This window comes from Puma concolor, chromosome C2 (genome assembly GCF_028749965.1).
Source record: "Puma concolor isolate L17-30 chromosome C2, mPumCon1.1.hap2, whole genome shotgun sequence".
Classification (NCBI taxonomy): Eukaryota; Metazoa; Chordata; class Mammalia; order Carnivora; family Felidae; genus Puma; species Puma concolor.
The window spans coordinates 79,521,190-79,545,571 of record NC_141675.1 but is presented as its reverse complement, the minus strand read 5'-3'; the positions used below and the strand labels follow the sequence as shown (position 1 = coordinate 79,545,571).

The following is a 24,382-nucleotide window of genomic DNA, read 5'->3' as shown; positions in this document are numbered from 1 at the left end:
CAGAGCGATTCATCTTCTGGAAAACGGGAATCATAAGTGTAATTTTTTTTTTTTTTGAGCTGGTATAAGGACCAAGTGGAGAGCCCTTTGTAAATGCTCAAGAGCTACATGAACGTTGGTAGCTACAGCAATGTTGAACTCCTCCTATGAGTCAAACTTCTAGACTGCGCTGTGCCAGTCATGTCTGCCTCACGTTGCCTAGAAACTCAAAGCAACACATAGCCATCTTGAGCATCTACTAAGGTTTAGGTCCAATGGAAGTCTTCAAAGGTATGGAGATAACATAAGACTTCCTTGTCCTCAGGGAACTTGGTGGGGAAGGAGTGAGGATAAGAAAAAGACACTGCACCCCTGAACCCAAAATTACCGAGTGTCTAAAATCCAGTCACTTAATAATAACTCTTGAGAACTATCGAGGGCCAATTATGGACCAGGCATTGAGAATTCTTATCACTGGAAATTGTTTCAGCTCAGGCAGGTTAATGTAATGACTCAGCCCCAAACACATTTATTTCTTGTTCTCTAACAGCGGCTACAACCCACAAGCGCAAGGTCCCAAGGTGAGACTTTCTGGCATGTGGAGAACAGAGCAAAGGCCAGTGCGGTGGGGATGCTGTGAGTGAAGGGGGGAACTGTAGAGAGTGAGAGCAGAGAAGTTAGGGAAGGGCCAGCTTATGGAGGGTCTCAGGAGCCAGGTAAAGAATTTGCATTTTAAACGATAATTATGCTTCGAGATTCGTGATGATCAATGCAGAAAGGAGGTGTCTTGGGCTTATTCATCTTCAAATCCATTAATTCACGGACTGCTCTTCCCCAGCTCCCCTCTGTACTACAGGAGGGCTGACCTCTGCATATCCCAAGGCCCTTCGCCGGCTAGCTTCTCTCTGGAAGCAGCCAACAGGAGGCCTGGACAGGAAATCAGAGGGCAGGAGAAAGGGAGAAAGCAAGGTATCTCTCTCTCTCCCTTTCTGCCTCAGGAGCATCTAAAGCAGGGCTCTATCCCGTCCAGCTCCTGCTGGATAGGTGCACGGTGATCCAGCTTCCACCTGGCAACCTTGACCTCTGCGCTCTGGTAATATGGCTTCTTCTCTATATCCCTCTAGCCCAGCCTAGTAGCAACCTCTGCTATTGCTAACAGCCGGACTGACTTTTTCACTTCTGCTATCACCTACATAGCCAGTGATCTGCATTGGATTCTCTGTGTTTAGAGTCTTACAGTGGCTTCAGTTTCCCTGCAGGACTCTGATGACGGATACACGGTACAAACCACATGCTGTGGGAATGTTCCTTTGGCATCTGGTACCAGGCCTGGCACATGGCAAGTCCACAGTGACTGTCTTGGTTTCCTATTGCTACGTAACAACACAAATATTACAGTTCTAGAGGTCGGAAGTCCGAATAGACCTCCCTGGGTTAACACCAAGGAAGTTCTAGGGAAGAATCCAGTTTCTTGTCATTTCCAGATTTTTCTGCCTGTATTCCTTGGTTCATGGCCCCTTACTGCATCTTCATAGGTGGCAGTTGGAAAATCGAGTCTTTCTCCTGATGTCACTCTTCTGGGTCTGACACGTCTGCCTCCCTCCTCCCCATTTGGAGACCTTTGCGATAATATGGTGGCCACCATATTGTGGATAGTCTATTTTTGAGACTACTGTGGAGAGTCTATTTTTTAAGGTCTGCTGATCAGCAAGATGTATTCCATCTGCGACTTTAGCCACCCCTCCCCACCCCCACCCCCCACCCCTTGCCATGTAATATAGCATAGTCACAGGGTCTGGGTATTAGGGTGATGGTGTCTTTGGGGAGTCATTACTCTGCCTGCTGCAGCGATTAAGCAAAGTCAGAGCATGGGGAGGGAGGTTATGGAGGCTCGCTAAAGGGGACAGAAGCTGGGTGCCTTAGACCTCACGCAGTGAGAACTTAAGGCCCACGCACTGAATTAAACACAGAGACCGCAGGGCTCCGGGGAGAACATTTGGGTCCTCTGGTTCAGAGGGCATCTCCAGAGATGCTTGAAGCGTGGCTCGTTGTTGGAAACCCCTCAGTGTGCTCTTGCCTGTCACGCTTGGGATGCGATGCTGGGACGCAGCCATTGTTCGTCTCTCACCCAGGATGGCACGTAGGTTTCTTGTTTTCCCAGAGAAAGGTTCATTTCGGAGAGGGGAGTGGGTGAAGGCAAACTGTTGGCTGCAGCACGTGAGGCCCAGCAGTTCCAATTCGGGGACAACTGGAGTTGATGCAGGCGTTCCATCCAAATGTAATCAAACGCCTCCTGTTGCCAGACGACGTGTTATTCAGTGGGGGGTTGGCGGGGGGCGTGTTGTGAATCGGAGATGCCTTCTGTAACTTTCTCAGATGGGTTCTGGGAGGAGAGGAAGGAGAGCAGAGAGAAATTCACTTCACTGGTAAATAAACTTCCAAACTGTAGCCCGATTCCTGAAAAACTCTGGAAACTGCCTACGGGGAAGAAGATCCACAATGAGGTGGTGGGCGTGCTTGCTCAGAGTGGGAGGATTTGTGACAACGTAAGCCCATGGGGCAGCACACAGCACCAGATCTCAAGGAAAATCCGGGGAGCCACTGCCCCACTCCCCTGCGTGTGGGGTGGGGAGGTGAGCTTGCAGGGGACAAAGTTTGGGTAAGTATAGAACGGCTTCCTCTATTTTGAGCTAGATTTTGTGGAAATGACTTTCTTTCAACTGCTTCACTGGAACTAGAATTCCCCCACCCACTCTTCCCACACCTCGAAGCCCAGCACCCTCGGGCAGAACAAAGTGTGAGGGAAGTCCTTGCCAGGTCTGGTCTGGGGAGGAGGAGAGGCCTACCTTTTGGGACGCGGGCCTGGCGTTCAACCCAACACACACAGACTCTGATTTCAAGTTCTCCGTTTTTTAGGCCACTGTGGGCTCCTGGCAACATCTCAGGAAATCTTTGGGACAGGGGCCTGTTGAAGGATCGTATCTCGGTTGAGTACCTCCAACCACATTTGTCAGCTAAGAATAGTCTTTGGGAAGAGTGGCACTATCTGCTTCCGGTTGTGTAACTGACATAGAGGCGGTAACATTTTATCATTTAGCAGCACAGACACGCTACATTAGGGGCATACTTCGTACTTACAGACAATTTTTGGTTTCTGAGGACCTCGAAGGATTGAGGACCGACTATTAACCCACCCAAAACAACTGTTCAGAGGTAGGCAGAGGACTCCTCGGGAAGGATCTATGAGGGACCTGGAAGAAAACGGTGGGCAGAAGGCAGGAGTAGGAGAGAGCCTTTTCACTCCCGGCTCTTTGTGACTTTTGAGCTTTGTACTTTCTGCGTGTGTTATTTATTCAAATAGAATAAATAAAACATACTGTGAGACACACAGGATCAGCCTGATCTCAGCTGTGTCAAATCAGACAGGTGCGAGAGAACTGTCATGAAATTTCATAGTACTGTGACTGTTTCTCTTCCCTGTACCTTTGGATCTTTTCTACATCTTCCTCAATGAACAGTAACAACAGGGTTTTTCAATGATTTCCACATGCCACCGCTACGCCACATTAATCTATGGATGGGCTCAAGCTGATAAGATAGGCGCCGCCCATATGCCTTTGCCATTTTCCATTGCTTTCCAGTTGGCCAGCGAGTGGGCTACGTTTCTAGGTCTGATTCGTGGATCCCTTGTTGTTCACTCGGTCGTAGCGAAACATCGTGAGCACATCACCCTTCGTGACGGCTGGGTTTCGGTTCAGGTAACCTCTCTGTTATCACTGTCATCTCTGCCGCCATTCAGCACCATCACCACTATCAGCCAGCTCTTCTCAGATCAGTGGAACAGGCATGCTTCAGCACTTGCAACCCTCGGCCATGTGCCATGGCGGGTGCGGAGGTGACACTGAGCTGTTTCCTCCCCCTAAGGTAGTCCGCCTGGGAAGAGAGAGTGTGTGTGGAGTTAGCTTTGATTGGAACCAGAACGTGGTGACGGCTTTGAGAGGCCCCGCGGTGCGTCCGACTGTGGGGCAGGAGAAGGAGGGAACGCGTTGCTGCAGGGGCGAAACGTGCCTTCGTTGTGTCCGTCCCTCTCTGGTCTTTACTGCAGTCTGCAGTGTGTCAGGTCCTCGCCTCGGTCCTTTTTCTTGCCTAGTGTGGCCCAGTGAGCTCCACAGTGCGATAGAGTTTTGAACAAAGTGCTATGCAGCTCGGAGGAAGCTGAGATGAACTCCGCTCTGGAGGCAGAATTTATAGAACAGCTAGCATTTGAGCAGACTCGAGGGACCGATGTCATTTAGGTAGCAGAGACACAAGGAGGAGCGACTTAATAGAAAGAATAGGGCAAAGGGGTGTGGGAATGCTGTGTGGGGGTGCACTTGTCCGAACCTTAGATTCCACATCTGCAACGGGAGATTGCAGCACGTCATGTAGCACGTCGAATGTACCGCTAGCATTTGCCCAGCACCCACTGGGTGCCCCCAGCCATGCAGCTAGCGGAGAGCAGAGGAGGAACACACACTCGGGGCTCAACAGGGAATGCCCTTAGCTGCTATTCTGCACCACCCTCAAAGGATGAAGAAGTGGTCCGTAAACCAAAGCGTTTACAAGCAGAGTTGTATCATCCCTTCCAACTTGGACCCTAGAGGTCTCTGATCCGAAATTCGAGATCATTTCTGAGGCAATTAGGCATCCTGGACAGCCATCGGCCTGTTGACCTGGCACTCTGGGTGCTTTGGGAGGATGCTGCTCTAGGCGTGAGCTTTCCCACAGCTGGAGAGGACCGTCAAACCCTGGACCAGGCGTGATCTGGCTTTGGCGAGACGCATTGGGAGGGCTGTCCGCTCTTGGCCTGATTGTGACCGGAGCTCCCGTTCTGAGGAACCAGCTACCGCTCAGAGGGCCCTCTTGGTCCTGAAGTTCTTAGTTGCTGAAGACACAAGTCACCTGGGCAAGATGCCTGGTAGCCTGGTTGAAGAAAGAACAAGCGTAGGCCCAGTTACTTCTGGGTATGTGAACGGCCAGATGGCGCATTCTCACCTGGGCCTGATAGCATGCTATCTTTTTTGAGAAGGTCTTTCATTTTTACCAGACAAATGCTAACTCATGGCCCGGTAGAAATCAAGCCTGGAAGCTCTGGCAGTATTCCTTGAGAATTGCTCTCCATTATTCGTTTTCACTACCGCTGTGGTGGTGCCTGCAAGGTTACCATTACTGCTTTGGACAGAAAAGTTACCCAGGAAGAAAGTGATTTTTCGGTGCTTCCTCAGTTAAAAAAACATCTTTAGAACGACATACATACTGGTCTTGTGCTTTTAGCCCACAGAGCTTTCACGTGCATTACGTTTAGTCCTCTGAGCCCCCTTTTCCGTGGTGTGGAGAGGTGGGGAGGTTAGTGGAAGATTCATAGAGGAGAGGTATCATTTCCTTGGAACCCATTAGGACACTGAGGCTCAGAGAAGTTAAGCAGTTTGTTGGAAGTCACACAGGCAGTCAGTGATAATGCAGAAACACAGATGCCAAGGTCCTGCTTCCAGACTACGCGCGCTTTTGACTTTCCTTAGGTCCCAGGGACACCCCATCCCTAGGTTCTTAGGAGCGAAGGGGCTCCTGGGTGGCTCAATCAGTTGAGCATCCACCTTGGGCTCAGGTCATGATCTCAGGGCTCGTGAGTTCGAGCCCCGCGTCGGGATCTGTGCTGACAGCTCAGAGCCTGGAGCCTGCACTCTGTTTCTCTCTCTTTCTCTCTCTCAAAATAATAAATAAACACTAATTTTTTTTTTTTTTTTAAGAAGTGGAGGGAGGCTCTGTGTCTGCTCTCCACACCCTCCCACTCCATCCCCAGCTACATTATTCTAAGGACTCCATCAGTTTGAGTTGGGAATGCAACTCAGGGGCTACGGTTCCCAACAGAGGATCATTTTGCCTGCAAGGAACGGTTGGCAGTGTCTGTAGACGTTTTGGGGTTGCCACTGCTGGGGAGAGGGAAGTGCATGCTATTGGCATCAGTGAGTAGAAATCAGAGACAATGCAGACCATCCTACAATGCACAGGACAGCCTCTATAGCAAAGAAGTATTAAGCCCCAAATGCTAACTGTGCCAAGGTCGGTAAGCCTTGGGTTAGAGTAAAGGCAAAAACCCTCAATTCCCAGATTCCCGAGTACATGGAGAACTTTCCAGAAATGTCTCCTTTTTAAAAAATTTTGTTAATGTTTATTTATTTTTGAGACAGACAGAGACAGAGCATGGATGGGGGAGGGGCAGAGAGAGACGGAGACACAGAACCCGAAGCGGGCTCCAGGCTCCGAGCTGTCAGCACAGAGCCCCACGCGGGGCTCGAACTCACGGACCGTGAGATCATGACCTGAGCCAAAGTCGGATGCTTAACCGACTGAGCCACCCAGGCGCCCCGAGAAATGTCTCCTTTTAAAAAACAACTCCAGGTGTTTGCATGTTTTTTCCTCCTACGATAATGAAGATCTGCCAAATATGTCAGAACTGAAAGAGGAAACTGAGGCCCAGACGGCCCAGGATCACCCAGCTACTATGCGGCGGAGAAGAAACAGGCTCGTCCGGCCCCAAGTCGAATGCATTTTCTACTTGATCATGCTAAATTCCCCACTCAGTCGCTCCACTTTAAGCCATTTTCTGACTCACTGATTCAACAAATGTTGTGATCTGAATGTGCTCACAGACACAGACCTGCCCACAGCTTATTCTAATAGAAAACAGTACAATGTGGGAAGAACCTCATAGACTCTGCCTCAGTTCCCTTTGTGTCTTCAGACCCAGGCCCCTTGCACAGCTGTTGGGTGGAGGGGCTTTTCCTCTCTCCTTAGGAGACAGAAGGTCAAAGCTGGAAACGAAACTGACATGCCACCCCAGGCGTCAGGTTTCCCTGCAGGAGGCACATTACTGAAAATACCTAAGTTTCTTGGAACTGAAACATTTTTTTCATATTTGATTTTTCATAGCTCGTTCTGTCGCTTTAATGTTTGTTTTTTACTCAGTCAGTCAGTGAAACTGGGTTGGTCAGTGAAATTTCTAGCGCCTGGAGGTTTCACTTTCAGGGTCTGAAAGCTTGGGTTTAGACTTCTCAAGCCTTCACAAAGGCCCTTAAGGTTTGCGGCATTCTAGCCAAGAGTGAGTGTCAAATGATATGAACACAGAACGCTTGGATAGTATTTATTGATACAAAATATTTGGTTAATTGATACAAAATATTAAACTGATACAAAATATGTATTCAATGCGTGTTCTGTATGAGACTCTGCCAAGGGCAGTAGAAGTATAGCCCCAAGCACGACGACCGGGACATTTCCTTCCCTCAGTTGCCTAAGTCTGGTGGGGGAAGTGAGTCCGTATGTAGCTCACATCTTTTCCCCTCAAACACCCTTTATTCACTTTTATCAGGGAGTTAACGCAAATCTTATTCTCTTACTAGAATGCTCTTACTTTTTTTTTTTTTTCTTTGTCAACCTTCTATTCAGTCTTCAAGGGCAGTATCAGATGCCAACTCATTAAAAAAAAAAAAAAAAAAGAGAGAGAGAACTCTCAGAAATCTCCCTAGGGAATCAGGATATGCTCGTTAAGTATACCTTCCACTTCTCCTTTAAATGGCTGTAAAACCCGTGGGCACTTATTGTGGCCCCTTGTAGAGAGGCAGTGTAGGCTGGTTGTTGTGAGGTGCCTGTGTCCAAATCTAAATTGTATTACGTACCTGCTGATGCCTTGGGCAGGTTACTCAGCATCTCTCTGAGCCCAGTTTCCTGGTCTGTTGTGAGGATGAAATGTCATAGAGCCTGTGCGGTACCCGGCATGTGACGACTGCTCAGTACAGAGTGAGCCTCAGTACAGTACGGTACAGGCTGTGTGATCTGTGCTACAAAGGATCCCAACACCCATGGGACGTGGGCACCTCTTCCCAGGAGCTCATAACGTAGGAAGTACCCAGGAAGGTTCACAAAAATCTCTGCAGAAGATGGGCCACCCATGCGTTAGAGCATTTGCTGTAAGGAATATTTGAAAGGTAAAAATTAATTCTGAATGAGTAGGCCTGATTCTCTGCAGGTTCTTGGAAAAAGCAGAATTTCAACTAGGCCTTAAGCAGAGGATAGGCGAATCCCTGGAGGCAGGGAAACAAAGGAGAGAAAGGGTATTGGGTATTCTCAGAAGAGGGACTGGCTTACCCAAAGGCAGTGAATGTGAAAGTACTGGGTGTGGTCATGCTACCGTGTGTCACAGAGAATATTCTAGAAGTCGGGTAGGAGGAAGGGGGTCTGGGATTGGGATGGGACCCAATATGGGCTGATTAGCAGAGTCAATTGGAAAGATAGATCCAGACCATAAAGGGCTTTAAATACCCAACATCAAGGTTTAGACTTCCCTCTGAAGGCAAAAGAGAGCCACCTAAGGTTTGTGACTTAGAAGGACTGCTTGAGTTGATTAGATCCCTGCCATCGGGAGCTCAGTCTGGTTAAGAAGAGAGAGTAGAGAACGAATGGTAAAAGGATTTGATGACTGGGATGCTAGAAGCAAAAAAAGTGCTGTGTGATGCATGGAAGAGGGAACAACTGGGAAGGAAGCCCTTACCAGAAGAAGCAAAGAAATCTAACCCTCTGAGCACTCCTCCACCATGGCAGCCAGGCATCATATTGTCCTCAACCTTTGATTTTGTCTGCCTTCCTCTCCTGATTGTGAGCTCCTTAAGGGTTCAGATACAGTGTCTACATTCAACAAACTTTCAAAAGATGTTGATTAAAATGAAAGATTGGAGATAACTATAAGCACAGAATGTAGAGTGGATTGGGAAGGAAGAGTCTGACGGCTGGGAAATCACTTAGGAAGTCTTGGAGAAGCTCAAGTGAGAGCTGGGGAGGCTGGAAGAGGATCAACGGAGCGGGCATGGAAAGAATGGGATGGTCCAGAGAGACACAGAGAAAGAATAAACACTTGGGACTGGTTGGAGGTGAAGTGGATGAGAGAGTAAGACGGTCAGAATTTATACAAGATATTGACTCCGGGTGCTTGGAAGGGGGATGATGCCACCAGTCTACCAACCCAAAGCAGAAGACTTGAATTTCATGGCCATAGCACAAGTAGGAATCAAGTAGGTATTTATGGAAAGGATGGATGGATGGATGGATGGATGGATGGATGGATGGATTGATGGGCCTTCAACACTAATTAGGGAATTATGGACTCCTTTATTACTGGAGCTAAAGGGGAGCTTACATATCATTCTATATATGAGTGAAATGAGGTAAGATGGGGGAAGTGACTGCTTTTGATCACATAGCTACTAGGTGATAAATTTAGGGCATGGAATTAAATCTCTGGATGCCTAGGCTAGTGTTCTTTCCAGTATGTTATATGGTTATTTTCTTCAATTCTTAAAAAGAATTTCAGAGGAAATGGTATGCATGAATATCATATACCACTTGTAATTTTTTTTTTAAACTAAAAGCTACATTGGAATTTCATTTCCGTTTCGCTGATTAAAATAGGAATTCTGAAAGTCATACATATTGATTGAAGAGTCCTCAGCTTTGGGGCCAAATCCTCCCAGTGGCTGTTACCTTCTATAATCCCATTTCCCCAGACATTGGTCTCTGGCCCATCCCAGATGCACAACTTGTAGCTTAAGAATGGGGAACATGCCTTGGTGAATGTCTGCAGCAGAGGGGCCATTTGGAGGGAAGGCTTGAGAATACCGTTATCTCTATGCAAAGGTGAAATGGACTTTTAGATAAATAGCCACATGGTGATTTAATCAACCAACATGAAGCATTGGCTCTAAAGCAAAGGGACTGGCTTCCTCAAACCACGCCCAAAACCAGTTCCGTTACTTTTCCCCACTTTGTATGTATTGAGTGCCTCATGCGTGCCTCCTTAGCCCACTAGCTGTCATGGTGGAAGAGATGATCGAAGAAGTTTAAGATATGATTCCTCCTTAAAGGGGCCGCATCCTAATTGAGGAGAGGAGACTCACATGGGAAAAAAAAAATCACATGGTAATTTATGGTGTAACAGTAAGTGCCTCTTTCTTGGTAACTTGCAGGCATTAAGCAACTAATAGAGTCTCAAACTCAGAAGTTTATCCCTTCAAATTCCCTTTAGGTATTTAAGTGTGACCACCGCATCCCGGCCCATAGGTGGTCACCATCTGACGTCAGAGAACGTACCTCTTGTCCTCCAGGGACAGTGTTATGGTGGACAATGAATCAGCTAATCACATTTCGTGTGAAGAGGTAGGCACAGTGCTGGGGACACAGAAGGAAGGGGCATTTCACCCGGTCTGGGCAGAGCCACCTGGAGCCTCCTTGCCTCTGTTCTCTCTCCTCTCCGGTTCTCTTCCACACCGAACCTGCTGTTAAAGCTTCTGAAAGGGGCGCCTGGGTGGCGCAGTCGGTTAAGCGTCCGACTTCAGCCAGGTCACGATCTCGCGGTCCGTGAGTTCGAGCCCCGCCTCGGGCTCTGGGCTGATGGCTCAGAGCCTGGAGCCTGTTTCCGATTCTGTGTCTCCCTCTCTCTCTCTGCCCCTCCCCTGTTCACGCTCTGTCTCTCTCTGTCCCAAAAATAAATAAACGTTGAAAAAAAAAATTAAAAAAAAAAAAAGCTTCTGATAAACCGCCATCGTGGCAGTATGCTTCAATGATAGCAACAACCGGCATTTGGTGAGCACCTACACTGTGCCGGGCACTGTTCCTTAATATTTCACACGCATTTCCTTGCATGGTGACGTCAGAGCCGAAATCTCGGCGCCAGCATTGCCGATACCTATGCGTGTATTATTAGACAGCTGCCAGTTCTCCCTGTGGTATCTCTTCACCCACCAAGCGACGAGGCAGCTCCAGGGCAGGAGAGCGAGGGCGGAAGAGGCACTCCATTCCGCGGTTTGTTGGAGTGTCAACTTAGTACAACCTTTTTTTTTTAAGAGGAATGAGGTAATCCCTAGTAAGATGTAAAATGTGCGGGCTCTGACTTAGCAACCTGACCTCTAGGAGTCCATCCTATGGACATAACGGCAAGAGTACAGAAGGGTTCACGTGCACGGATGTTTGCAGAGGCATCACTTGTAAAGGCAAAAAGGTTGCATCATCCCAAATGTCTATGAACACGAAAAATAGTTGAAGACTTGTGGTGTATCTAGTCTGCGGACGAGACCGCGTATGAGGTATGAAGTTGGAAACTTTTTCACAATATATTTTTAAATACAAAACAGATCAATATGTAAAGCATAATTTCTCTTCTATAAATACGTGTGTGAGTATATGTATATATATATATACACACACACGTACATATATATGTAGAAGGAGATATATTTGATTTAACTGAGGAAAATATCTTGACTGATAAATGTTAACAGACGAAATGAGGAAACTTTCACTTCGTTATGTAATTTAAAAAAAAAAAAAAAAAAACTCCATGAGAGAAATTTTAACTTTTTGGTGCCTTTAGAACTTTTCAAGTTTAAACGAACACCTGCTTACCGAGGAAGCAGGATAGAAGGCTCTAATGTTCTCTGATACATACCAGTGCCTGGAGGAGGCCCAGCAGGGCCAGTGGACTAAGCCAGGGGCCATCTGGAGGGGTGGATGAGGACTTGAGATAGGAGGGAAGGCTCCGAAGAAGACAGAAGACCGGCCACCACACGAGGTAAAGCAGGCAGTATCTTAAGAGGAGAGGAACAGCGTACGTAGGTCAAAAAGATTTGAGTTGCTGTCACATCCTCTTCCTCTACTTCATACACATACACATACAAAGCTAAAAATAAAAATACAGTGAGGGGCTCCCGGCTGGCTCAGCCGGTTGAGCGTCCGACTTCGGCTCAGGTCACGATCTCACAGCTCGTGAGTTCCAGCCCCGCGAGGGGCTCTGTACTGACAGCTCGGGGCCTGGAGCCTGCTTTGGATTCTGGGTCTCCCTCTCTCTCTCTGCCCCTAACCCACTGGCATCCTGTCTCTGTCTGTCTCAAAAATAAATAAACATTAAAAAGAAATACAACGAGAAAAAGATTTGTATCACCTCCAAGCTCCCTCCTGACTAACTGCTGGCCCCCAGAGGGGCCTCAAAGTCAGTTCAGATTCCCAGTGGCCGGTTTCCCCAGGCCAAGGGGCATGGTCGACCTGGGTGCGGGGCTGGGCCTGGCAGATTGGGGATAGCTGGGCCGGTGGAGGTGACATCGGCACGGGGAGAGGGTTTTTCTGAGTACAAGGCTGATTCTTCCCTGCAGCTGACGGCCCTTTAATGGCTAGTGGTCACGTGAGAGCCCTTGGTCTGGCCTGGCTGGGCACTGAGAACTGAGAGTGCCAGGCTTGGCACGGGAGAGCCCCACCCAGGTTAATTGATCTGTCCTGTCCTCCCACAGGCCTTGGGCAAGAGTCAGCACATTTTCCTCTGTGTACAGATCGTCCCTGTGCCAGGCTCACAAAAGGAAGTCTCCTGAGCTGAGCAGGTCGGGCCTGCATTCAGCTGCCCGTACCTTGTGTGTGTACCCACACTCCCTCACTGCTTCCCCGCTTCTCTTTCCTTCCCCCAATTTGTCTCTCATTTCCAATTTAGTTCTGATTTTCTCTCTGGATGTCTGTGCCTGTCTCTTTTCCTCTTTTTCTCCTTTCCTGCCTCTCTCCCTCCTTCTTTCCTTCCTCCCTTCCTTCCTTCCTCCTTTCTTCCCTCCTTCCATTCCCTCCTTGATTTGTTCTCTTTTTTATATCTCTGTCTCTCATTCCTCCACCTTCAGGCCAGGCTCTTTCTCTCTCCCCTGTCCAACAGGACTTCCTCTCGCTCCCTATCCCCATGCCAATTCTTCTTTCAACAACTTTTGAGAAGCCTCCCCTTTGCTCTCCTGCCTGCACTGTTGGACAGAAGTCAAATAACTCTTTGTATTATCTCCCCCTCCTTCTCCTCGTCCAAGCTCTGAGCAAAGAGGCCATACAGTCTCCCACTCTATCCAAAATTGTTTCAGGTACCACGCCTGCACTGAACCCTTGCCAGCATCCCGTCCCAAAGGCCAGGTTGACCAATGTTGATGCACAGAAAACACTCGGGCTCCTGGCCAAAGCCAGTGGGGGGTTGGTTCTGGTATTCCCTCATGCTGAGACTGGCAAACCCAAGTTTAGGAGTCGACTTCTTGCTTTTTCACCCCATCCCATAAGCCTGGGCAGGATCCCTCTTGTATACTCTGATCACACATGAGTGGTCATGGCTGAGCACTGAGTTTACAACCATAGAGACATAAGGGGGGATCCAGTGCATCCAAGACAGATTTTCCCATTCTCTGACCTTTCCTTGTTCCCCGTTAAGGAGAAAATGGAGGCCACCACTAAGCCTATCATCACTCGAGGGGGCTTCTAGGACACAATCTGGATACAGAAGAAGTGCCTGTTTATTCAATAAACAACTGAGCAGAATTTCTGGGCTTGGATATCGGGATACTAAAGATGTTCCCAGTTCTCAAATAGCTATAGCTTAACAGAGGAGATGGGCCTGTACACAGGGAACTTAGACAAGCTTGAGGTAATTGCTAAGGAAAGTATGGATGAGGTGTTGGAATATAGACTGACTGGCAGATGGGAAGATACACAAGAAGGAGATATTTAAGCTCTTACATTTGGAAAAAAAAAAAAAAGTAGGTGCAAGCTGGTCAGTGGGGACTAGTATTAATCACAAGGGGAAAAAATAACTTGGGAAAAGAAAGTATGAAAAAATGAGTGAAGCCCTAGCAAAAACGAATGGTCAAAGATTTAGTCCACTCCCTGCCTTCCCTCCACTACAAAACTCTACTGATATTTGTATCTGAAGTGGATGTAAATTCGTCAACCCCTCAACCCCGATTCCAGGTCAGGCGTCCCAGAGCCAGAGGAAGAAAGGCAAGGCAGAAAGAGGATGCAGACCCAAGAGGTTGAATCGCGGTTGTCTTTACCACGCCACTCTGCACAAATGCTTTTCTCCTTTAGCCCTTAATTATTCCAAGGTCCCACCAACTTCAAGTGTGACGGTCATTTCTCAGATGGATAGCAGTTGGGTAGGTTCTGCTGTGCCCGCCAAGCGGAGCGTCTGTGTTCTCCATGGTAGTCCGGTGTTCCTAAAGCCACAGTCTTTGGGGGGAAGAAAGAATGGGGGAAGTTTCCACCCATTTTGTAAATGAGCAGCAGAAAAATACCTGCGTCCCATCCGCCATCCCCCACTCTTCCATTCACCACATCTTTCCAAGTAAGCGGATAGAAAGGGGAAGACGGAAGAGGCAGGTTAAGTCTTTAAGAGGGAGAACCGTGAGCCAGCTGCCAGTGTGCTTTACTTCACCAAACATCCTTCCACCTCTGCCTCAGTGACTCGAGGGCTCCACGGCCAGCTTGCCTCCCCATACTCACAACGGGTATTGGCAGTGAGGCACCATCCTTGACCGAGGCCTACCGTGTTCTAGAGTGCATGGCAAGGGCCACTCCTGAATATGCCCTGGTCAGTCCCTGGGAACTGCTACCTTTTCAGGATGGGACATTGAGGCTTTCTCCAACAGCTGGCTGTCCCACTAGCAAAGGTTAACTCTGCTTTGTGCAAGTGGGCTTCTGGGGGCAGATCTGCTGACAGTCTTGAGGCACAGCAAATCCCCTTCTCGTCCATGCAGAGGAGGCTGTGAGGTACGATGAAGAGGTAGGGCTGGGGAGCTGAAGCCGCACCTGTTTGTTCGCAAGCAGACACACAGCTCTCAGCTCCCACCAGGAAAACATGCACAAAGTCGCGGTTCTCGCTCCTAACCCCCCAAGAAAGAGCACTGATCCTCTAGCCGTGGAAGTCACCTGACAGAGATCAGGAAAGGTGAGTGGAAATCATGCTTGCGGACGTCTATATAAACACTAATTTTCCAGTAGGCGCTGTGAACTCTCCTTTTCTATTTTTAAATGCTAATTGCTTCTGATTTTGTTTACGTGGGCGGAGCTAATAAGAACATTGGCTTGTTAACCATTGATCTTAATGTATCTGTTTTTGGACACTTGTGATTTATTTTTGCACCCATGCTCCAAATTGGTGCTAATTACTTTAAAGGATCAGGGTTTCTATTCCAAGAGGGATGACGACAGAATGTCAATTTGCAGCCTCTGAGCATAATGTCCCAATTATCAATGCATTCCAGACCAGAATGGACTTGGCATCTTCTTGAAGGGGTTGGCTGCACTTTTATCAGCCAGTGCCTGGACATAGCTTCATTGAAACTTGCTTTCTAGTAACTTGTCGGTATGCCTATACTATCCTCTGTCTTGAAGGCCCTTTAGTGCCATATGAGTACCCAGATACTTGCCTTCCCATGTCCAGGTTGCATATTTCTCCCTCAGAGCCTTCTCTGATCTCTGGCTGAAAATAAATGTCACCTCCTATGCAAGTTCCAGAGCTTTGCTGATCCCTTTCTCAAAAAACTTAACACTTTGACATTGAACCAACATTATTTAGTCACCTTGTTATATCCTCTCTGCAATATAAGCCTCTTAGTGTTATCTGAGTTATCTTTGTCCCCACTGCATGCAGAAGCCTCTGCTAGGCACAATAGATGCTCTGTGCATAGATGTAATTAAATCTTTCCTAATATTTTACCTTCTTCAGAAAAGTTTTGTTTTAAGTTTATTTATTTATTGAGAGAGAGAGGCGGGGAGGAGGGGGAGGAGAGGGAAAGAGAGAGAGGGAAAGAGAAAATCCAAAGCAGGCCCCATGCTGTCAGCACAGAGCCTGACACGGGGCCCGATCCCACATGAGAGCATGACCTCAATCAAAATCAAGTGTCAGATGCTCAACCGACTTAGTCACCCAGGTGCCCCTCCAGCAAAGTTTTAAAGTAGGTTTAGATCAATATGTGTAAAACAGAGGGATGAATACATCTGCGCACACACAAACAAAATGACTAAAGTCTATAAGGAATTATATGAAGCATATCCGGATATTCCAATATTTAGCTATCGTATCTAGAAAAAACAAACAAACAAACAAACCAGGGTGCTATGGCCAATAGTAGGGGGGTAGTGACAAAGGACTCAAAACTTGACCACTACCATCAAAGGAACTGAAACTTCTGACATGATATTTGCACAACACAAGGGTTGAGCTGAGCACAATAGACGAAAGCCATCTCACTGAGGGTTCACTGACTACATAGAGTGAATGTGGAGCAAAATGTGACCAAGGAGATACGGCCACATGAGAAAGAGTAAACAGGTCTGTCCTAATTTGTTCATTTACCGCCATTCACTTATTCACCCAACACGCTTTTGTAGGGAAGCCTCTATGTCAAGCCCCATGCCGGCACTGTGAATCCAAAGGGGAATAAGAACATCCTAGCTGAGGGTAGCCTGGGTGGCTCAGTCAGTTAAGCCTCTGACTTCAGCTCAGGTCACGATCACACAGTTCATGGGTTTGAGCCCCGCATGGGGTTCCATGCTGACAGCCCAGAGTCCGGACTCTGCTTCAGATTCCATGTCTCCCTCTCTCTCTCTGCCCCTCCCCTGCTCACGCTCTGGTCTCTCCCTCTCAAAAATAAAATAAACATCAAAAAAAAAATTTTTTTTTTAAGAGAGCATCCTAGTTTAGCTCTTTAGATGAGCGCTCAATTTACTATACCCAATGGTCAGAGCTGGTTCACTATGCGCTTTTGTAAATAAAATCATGGAGCACAGTCATGCCCATTCATTTACGTATTATCTATGGCTGCTTTCCCTCTACAACTGCAGGGTTGAGTAGTTCTGACAGATACTGGATTCCCTGCAAAGCCTAATATAGTTATTATCTGTCATCTCTCCCTCTACAGAAAAGTTTGTTGATCTAGTTTATACCCTGGTTTAAAAGGCATTAAAATACCCTGCAGAGAGTGGCATGTGGGGTGAGGACAGGGTTCTACAGGAGACTTACACAGTCTTGGAAAATCAAGGAAAGCCTCTTGGACTAGGATTATAGGGGCAGAAGCCACATGTGCCTTGTTTGCTGCTATATTACAAGTGCCTGTATGGTGCCTGGCACACAGTTCGTTGCTCAGCAAGTATTTACTGAAGGCCTGAAAGAATAAAAGTCATTTGGTCTAAGCTGTGAGTAAATGGGTGATTGCAGTAATCCGGGACACGTGTGGAGGAATGGGTAGGGAAGGCAGCAGCATGTGCAATGGCCTTGAGGCAAGAGAGAGCCAGGTGCCATGGAGAGCACTTGCTGTTAAGCTTGCGGGGGTGAGGGGGCTGGGGCTTGGGAATAAGAAAAAGAAAAGTCTGGAAGGTAAGAAGGGGTCAGACCAGGCATATTTAAGCCTCATTATGGAGTTGGGACTTTATCCTGGAGGTCCTGGAGAGCCACTGATAAGTCTGAGGCAAGGCAGGTACAAGTTCCAAGTGTTGCTTCAGAAAGACCACTTTGGAGGGCAGGCCCCGGGCATAGCTGGTTAAGTAAGAGTTGTGGCAGAAACCCAGGGGCCTACACTAAGGGAGCGACTCTCATGATAGCAATCAGTGGAGTTAGGCTGATAGCACTTGGTGGTTGACAATGGGTGGGGGGGGGGGATGAGGGGTCGGAGAGAGGGAGGAGTTAAGGATGATGACAAGATTTCTGTCTTGAGAAGCTGGGTGGAAGGCAGGGCCCCTCACTGAGATGGGGAACACACGAGGAATAAAGTTAGAGAGGAGGGAAAATCTTGGCTCCATTCGGGGCCTGCTGGGTTTGAGGGGCCTACAAGGTATCCACAAGGAAGTTAAAGACGTGGGTTTGAAGCTCAGGTCAGTAATCCCATCTGATCCCATCTAAAATTGGGAGTCATTTTGGGGCGCCTGGGTGGCTCAGTCGGTTAAGCGGCCGACTTCGGCTCAGGTCATGATCTCACGGTCCATGAGTTGGAGCCCCACGTCGGGCTCTGTGCTGACCGCTCAGAGCCTGGAGCCTGTTTCAGATTCTGTGTCTCCCTCTCTCTGTGACCCTCCCCCGTTCATGCTCTGTCTCTCCCTGTCTCAAAAATAAATAAACGTTAAAAAAAATTTTTTTAAATAAAATAAAATAAAATAAAATAAAATTGGGAGTCATCAGAATCTAGACAGTAACTAAAGCCATGAGAGCAGATAACATTTGCCTTGGAGAGTATGTGGAGGGAAGAATGCATGGGGTCAAAGAGAAAAACTTTGAAAACCTGAGGAATGCCAACCTTAATAGAGGAACAGACCTACAAAGGGACTGAGAATGAGCACTTAGGATGACAGGAAGAAAACCAGTATAGTTTGCTGTCACACAACCAAGGGACATGATCTAGTGAGGACAAGAGTTTCAAATAATTAAGAAATGTCTACTGCAGTAAAGATGGGAGCTTTAGACAGACCGGGACAGCTTTGCTGTTGCCTTTCATGACATGATGGCAGCTCAGGTACAAGGGGAGGGGGCGGGGGCAGAAACGAGGTACAATCCACCAATGGTGCAATCCACCAATGGGTGGTGAAGAAGACAAGCCAGCGTAGACTGGGTAGGAAGGAAAGGGGGGGGGGTAGGACAGCTGCTAAGGGGGGTGAAGGGAGCTTTTGTTTCCTTTCTCTGTCTTTTTGGAGCCAGGAAAGGTTTGATCACGCTTACACATTAACTGGGAGCAAAGAGTAGTCTCATTTTAATCAATCACTGGGAAAACTTGCCTTCTGCAGAGGATTTCATGTGTTTTGCCCTGTTAGAAAAAGAAAATTCAGTAACCCAGCGTGTTCTCTTTTTATACTTTGTTTCCAGGAAGCTTGGAATCAAATTCAGTTCCCCTCAATGTCTGGTAGTATTTTATACCACTTCCTTCACTTGCTTTCTGTTCTGTTTTATACCTAAGTACCTTGTTTTTAAATTTTTTTAACATTTATTTATTATATTATTGAGAGAGAGAGAGAGACAGAGCATGAGTGAGGGAGGGGCAGAGAAAGAGGGAGACACAGAATTCGAAGCAGGCTCCAGGCTGTCAGCACAGAGCCTGACACAGGGCTCAAACTCACGAACCAGGAGATCATGACCTGAGCCAAAGTCAGACGCTCAACCCACTGAGCCACCCAGGAGCCCCTAAGTACCTCGTTTTTAAAGAATAATCATCGTGAGCGGTTTGCAAGGTGCTTTCACAGCATCCGTCCTCCATTCCCGCGCCTTTCACCAGTGCCCACTGTGGCCATGGCCTCTGCCCCACACAGCAGATACAGTGTGGGGGGGACAACATAGTTCCTGCTCCTACAATCCCATTGAGGAGACGGACATGAACCCAATAATGGTGCTCATAGTTACAACTGTGGTGAGCGGAGCAAAGGAAACTCCTGGAAGCCCTAAGAATCTGAGGGGTCAGGAGAAGCATCCTTGAGGTTGAAGGATGCACTTGGAGATGGGTGGGGCACCCTCCACCCCAAATGAACTCTTCTCTTTGGAGACTTTGTAAAATGATGGTTCAGCTCTTGCCTGGGACACTTACGGTGGTGGGAGCCAATGCTGCGTTTTTGGACAGTGACAGCAGTCAAACTGGAGTAGAATTTGACTCATGGAACCTGCACCCTGATGTCTATACTTGAGTCCACACATATAAGCTGAACTTCTGTCTCACCTGGCACTCCAAGACTGGAGATGGCAGTGATAAGCCCCACCTACACACTCTTACAGGTATATCTGTTCTCTCACGGTTAAAAACAGGTTTCCCAATTTTCATTTTCCTGTTTCCAGATGATGTCATGTTGATAGAGACTTCTGATTGTTTCCAAATATCCATTTGTCGCTTCTATAGAAATACAACTCCTAGTTACCGGATACAGAATTGTTAGTTGAAAGTGTGACTGTCTGGGGGGGGGGGGGGGGGGGGGGGGAGAAAAAGAAACTAACAAACAAACAAAAAGACCACATTTTCCAGCTTCTCTTGCAGCTAGGTGCAGTGGATTACTGGTAAATTTTTATCAGTTCTTCTGGAAGAAAAGGAAAGTCCCAATTACTATCTGTAGTGTTAATTCTCCCATAGCTAATTTGAAGCTACTACACATGACTCGCCAAACAGGGAGTTAGGAGGAAATGTTCACAACGTGTTTTCACGTGCCCTACGAGTGGGTCCTGGCACACCATTGGCTAGCTGGGACCCTAAGATGAGGTTCTCAATGGGATATAAGTGGAAGTAAAGTGTATAACGTCCCAGTCGTGCCTCAAATGGAAGTGGGGGACCTCTGCTTCCCCTTTTTCTTTTTCCGATGGTCTGGACAGAAACATGGTGGATAATCTAGATTATACTCCACAGGTAAGGGCAACGTTCTAGAGACGGCAGAGCAGCAAGATGGGAGGAGCCTGGATTCCAAATATTTTAAGTGCCACCTGGTAGACGTAGTTTCCTCGTGGGCGATTTTTTTTTTTTTTTAATGCAAACAACTAAGAAATTTCTAACTTATTTCAGCCATTATCATTTTGGGTCTCTGCTACAAACAGCGGAACCCGAGGCACCTGGGTGGTTCAGTCAGTTAGGCGTCCAACTTCGGCTCAGGTCATGATGTCACAGTTTGTGGGTTCGAGTCCCGCGTCAGGCTCTGTGCTGACAGCTCGCAGCCAGAAGCCTGCTTCAGATTCTGTGTCTCCCTCTCTCTCTGCCCCTCCCCCATTCATACTCTGTCTCTCTCTCTCTCTCACGCACAAATAAATAAACATTAAAAAAAATAAAAGAAAAAAAAAAGCTGAACCTATATCTTAACTAATAGAGTCATTCATCATAGAATGGCAACGAGACTACTCCTCTAACATCATCCCCAAACCCACTACTTATGACACATAATATGAGCAGATGAATTACACATTCTCCCTGCTCCCGGGAGCCCAGCCCAGGACCAAAGATGTCATGTACCCGACTCACTGTGAAGCGAGGTACAGGTCATGAGTACTTGAAGGCAGTTCAGAAAGTCAACCGCATGGATCGAAAGAAGGGAATGACTGTTACTCTGAATGAGGCCATATTTGAACTCAACTTTCAAAGATGGTTAGACTTTTGACAAGTAGAAATGAGCAACAATGCATTCCAGGCAGAGGGATTGTACTTCTCATTCAGATTTTAGATTCCAATCATTCTGAAAATGTGATCCCTTAAGAAATCTCTAGACTGTTATTTTTCCCCTTGTAACACAACAAATTAATATTGTAAAACTATGACAAAAATGTTTAAAATATTGAAGAGAATCAATTGTTTTCTCAGTCTCTGATCTCCCCATTTACAAAGAAGCCCTTGATTTGTTCATTTTAAAGCATTTTGGTGGATTAATTAAAGCATTCCTTTAAGTGCTTTCCTAGGCAGCACTTTCTGGGCTTATTTTGAATTACTCAAGGTGCATAAAGACACTTTAAAAAAGTGTCATTCCTTTAAAAAAAAATCTATAATGCAAACTTTTCACTAACGCAAACAGGCCTCCTTTCTAGTTAGTTTTTCTTAAGGGAAGAAATGATATCTTGTGTTTCTTTCTCATTGCTTCCTGGGGGCCAATATGGTAGTAAGCACTGGAGAAGCTATAAATATTTATCAGTGTGAACAGGAGTCCTGGAATTTGAGACTATGAGGGAGGATGCTTGGATTGTGGATGAGGATAGGACTGCATAAAGGGCCTGGGTGGGAAGAAAAAGTCTGGCAGGTGCATGGTAGTCTTAGGAATGAGCTCCCGAGATACCCCCCTCCCCCCCCCCCCCCCCCCAGATCCTGCCAGCAAATCCCCAGTCTCCTCTTCCCTTCAGGGCACAGGTCAGAAAACAGAGGCCCTGGGGGCAAATGGCATTGATAAAGGTTTCAAAGCTACTGCGTCCTAGAGCTGGCTAGCTTTCTCCCGCCTTTCCAAGTTAGCTGATGCTTATCCTCAATTTGCTTTTCAAAGTTGTGGTATCGAAAAACATAATAAAAAGAATCCTATGCGGTGTTTGACATTCAAATTCACATTGTATTCTTTCCTCAGAAAATTAATGCGCACATAACTATGGGAGTGGGAGCAAAGTCACACGTTGAAACTCTGAAACTTGAAGATGTAAATCCTTTTTATGATGGAACAAAACGAATAAAGTTGGGGGGGGGGGTTCTCCCAACTCAACAGAACATCCAGGTATTATCTCCTTAGCTTCTCCCTTTCCGTAGAGTGACAGGGAAAAAAGCAGGTAGGTAGATTCCCCAAGGAAAAGCAGACGAGAGCAGAAACACTTGAATTCCCACAGGGCTACGTGAGGCTAAGAGTATGAGTCAGAGAAAGAGGAAATCAAAATGGCGCAGTCAGGAGAGCACGGATGGGAGCCAGTTCCTGTTAGGTGGTGAAGAAACGGAGAAGACGGGGGGTTTTAATCAGAGCAGCCATAAACAATCTACTTGAACCCTTCTAACATATTAGCAACAAGGTATATTCATGAGGATGACTTTCTATGGAGGAGGCAACCTGTGGGGCATGTTGGCTCAGATTCTGGTCCAAATTTAGTAACTTTGTGTCACCTGGACAGTTTATCTCCCTTCAGAGCCTCAGTTTCTTTATCAACAGAATGGGATCTCTTCCACAGCTAGTGACCTTTGCCTCTTTCAGATGTATAAGATAATAATATTTACATTCCTGAGAGAAATTCAGCTTCTCTGACTACAGTTAACTCCACTTTATCATTAGCTTCTGTAGAGTCCTGAGAATTATTTCCTTTTGCTTCTTTATCACTTAACAACTGGCTAAATTACTCAGTTCACAACCCATTTAATGCTGCAAGTCATATAAGAACGGAGAGAAATGATACACAATGTTACTTTATTTTTCACAGTTGAAAGAGAAAATTGCCCATATACTTAACAAAGAAAATATTTACTTTCATGACTCTAGAGAGGTAGAAATAGTCACATACTTGTTAAATTGAGTTTAAATTTTCCTGAACTCTCTTCCATAGTTCAAGCCTTTGAAGATAAATTATCCCTAAATTTAGGCCAGAGATTTCTCTTTACTTTGGGTCAACAGCATAGACTCTTATGGTCCAAGCCACAATCATTTGAAGCTTAAACTCTTGGAATAGTCTATTGATTCAAATCCCTTCTCTTCCCCCACCCCCACCCCCACCTTCCTTCCCTGCCCACCCCTCCAAGCCTACTCCCCACATAGCAGCTAGAGGATCCATTTGAAACCTAAGTCAGGTCATGTGACGCCTCTGCCCAGAGTGCTCCAGTGACTTCCTGTCTCACTCAGAGTCAGAGCCCTAATTCCCTTCAGGCCCTGAGAGGCCCTGCAGGCCCCCTGCTGCCTCTCAGACCTCATCTCCGACCCTTTCCCCTCCCAGACTCTGCTCCAGTCACACTGGCCTGCCTGCTGTTCCCAGGACACTCAAGCACACCCCCACCAAGAGACCCTTTCAAGTGATGTTCCCTCCATCCGGAACACTTCCCCACCAGGTGGCAATAAGGTGTGCTCTTCCCTTTACCTATTCTATTTACCTATTCTAGATAGTGACCCTCCCTGTTGGTATGAGCACTGGGTGTTGTATGGAAACCAATATGACAAAAAATTTCATAAAAAAAAAAAAAAAAATAGTGACCCTCTGCCTCCATGGCTTTGCACCCCCTGTTGTATTTCCTATTTGTGTCTTTCCTGTCCATTGTATCCCACTAGAATATAAAATCTACGGGCTCCGAGGTTTTGTCTGTTTGATTCATTCTTTTTCATATCTCTAATGCTTAGAAGTGTGTGTGACATATAGTAGGCATTCAACAAATATTCATTTAAAAATATGCATAACTCTTTTTCATCACAGGCCATTTTATTTTACTGGACAATGTACAGTCTCTCTGACTCAATAATTTGTATAAGGAAAAATTTGTTTTTTCTCAGCTATAGACATGATGACCACAAAAGATATCTGAAGTCCTCCTGAGATCATTACTGAAAATGGCCAAATTCGGGGCCCTGTGGAAGGGTTGAGCGAGCAGTTGAATGGATGAAGTCCAGGAGACTCGAAGGGCCAGAAGTCCTATACCGTCACCAATTATGGGGCCATTTCCACGAAGGTGTAGAGCACCTACAAATAACCAACATCTACCTGTCCTCCTGGGAAACTTAGGCAATTTTCCAGACAGAGGTGCTAACTGTGTGATCCATGAAAGTGATTATACTGATGTGAAGATCTTTCTATAGCAAGGCGGTCACGTTATCTTGATTCCATGAGTGTTCCCGTTATCAGATATCTTGGGCTCTGGCAGGCTGCATCCCTGTTCAGTTGGCTGAGACATCGGGTGGTGTCAGAAGTACACACAGAGAGGGGCGCCTGGGTGGCTCAGTCGGTTAAGTGTCCGACTTCAACTCAGGTCACGATCTCGAGGTCTGTGAGTTCGAGCCCCGCGTCGGGCTCTGGGCTGATGGCTCAGAGCCTGGAGCCTGCTTTGGATTCTGTGTCTCCCTCTCTCTCTGACCCTCCCCCGTTCATGCT

At 46.9% G+C, this 24,382-nt stretch overlaps 1 long non-coding RNA gene across 2 annotated transcripts; it reads right to left on the bottom strand.

The window, feature by feature from the left end:
• Positions 1 to 423: 423 nt before the first annotated feature.
• LOC147577347 (uncharacterized) lies at positions 424 to 12,023 on the bottom strand. Of its 2 annotated transcripts, XR_015240190.1 has the most exons (3): positions 11,513 to 12,023; positions 2,826 to 2,944; positions 424 to 2,362 (listed from the first exon to the last, which is right to left on the bottom strand). It is a non-coding gene; the product is annotated as an uncharacterized LOC147577347 (long non-coding RNA). The 2 variants fall into 2 exon arrangements; XR_015240189.1 differs by lacking the exon at positions 11,513 to 12,023 and having other exon boundaries at positions 2,826 to 10,353.
• Between the last annotated feature and the right edge of the window lie 12,359 nt (positions 12,024 to 24,382).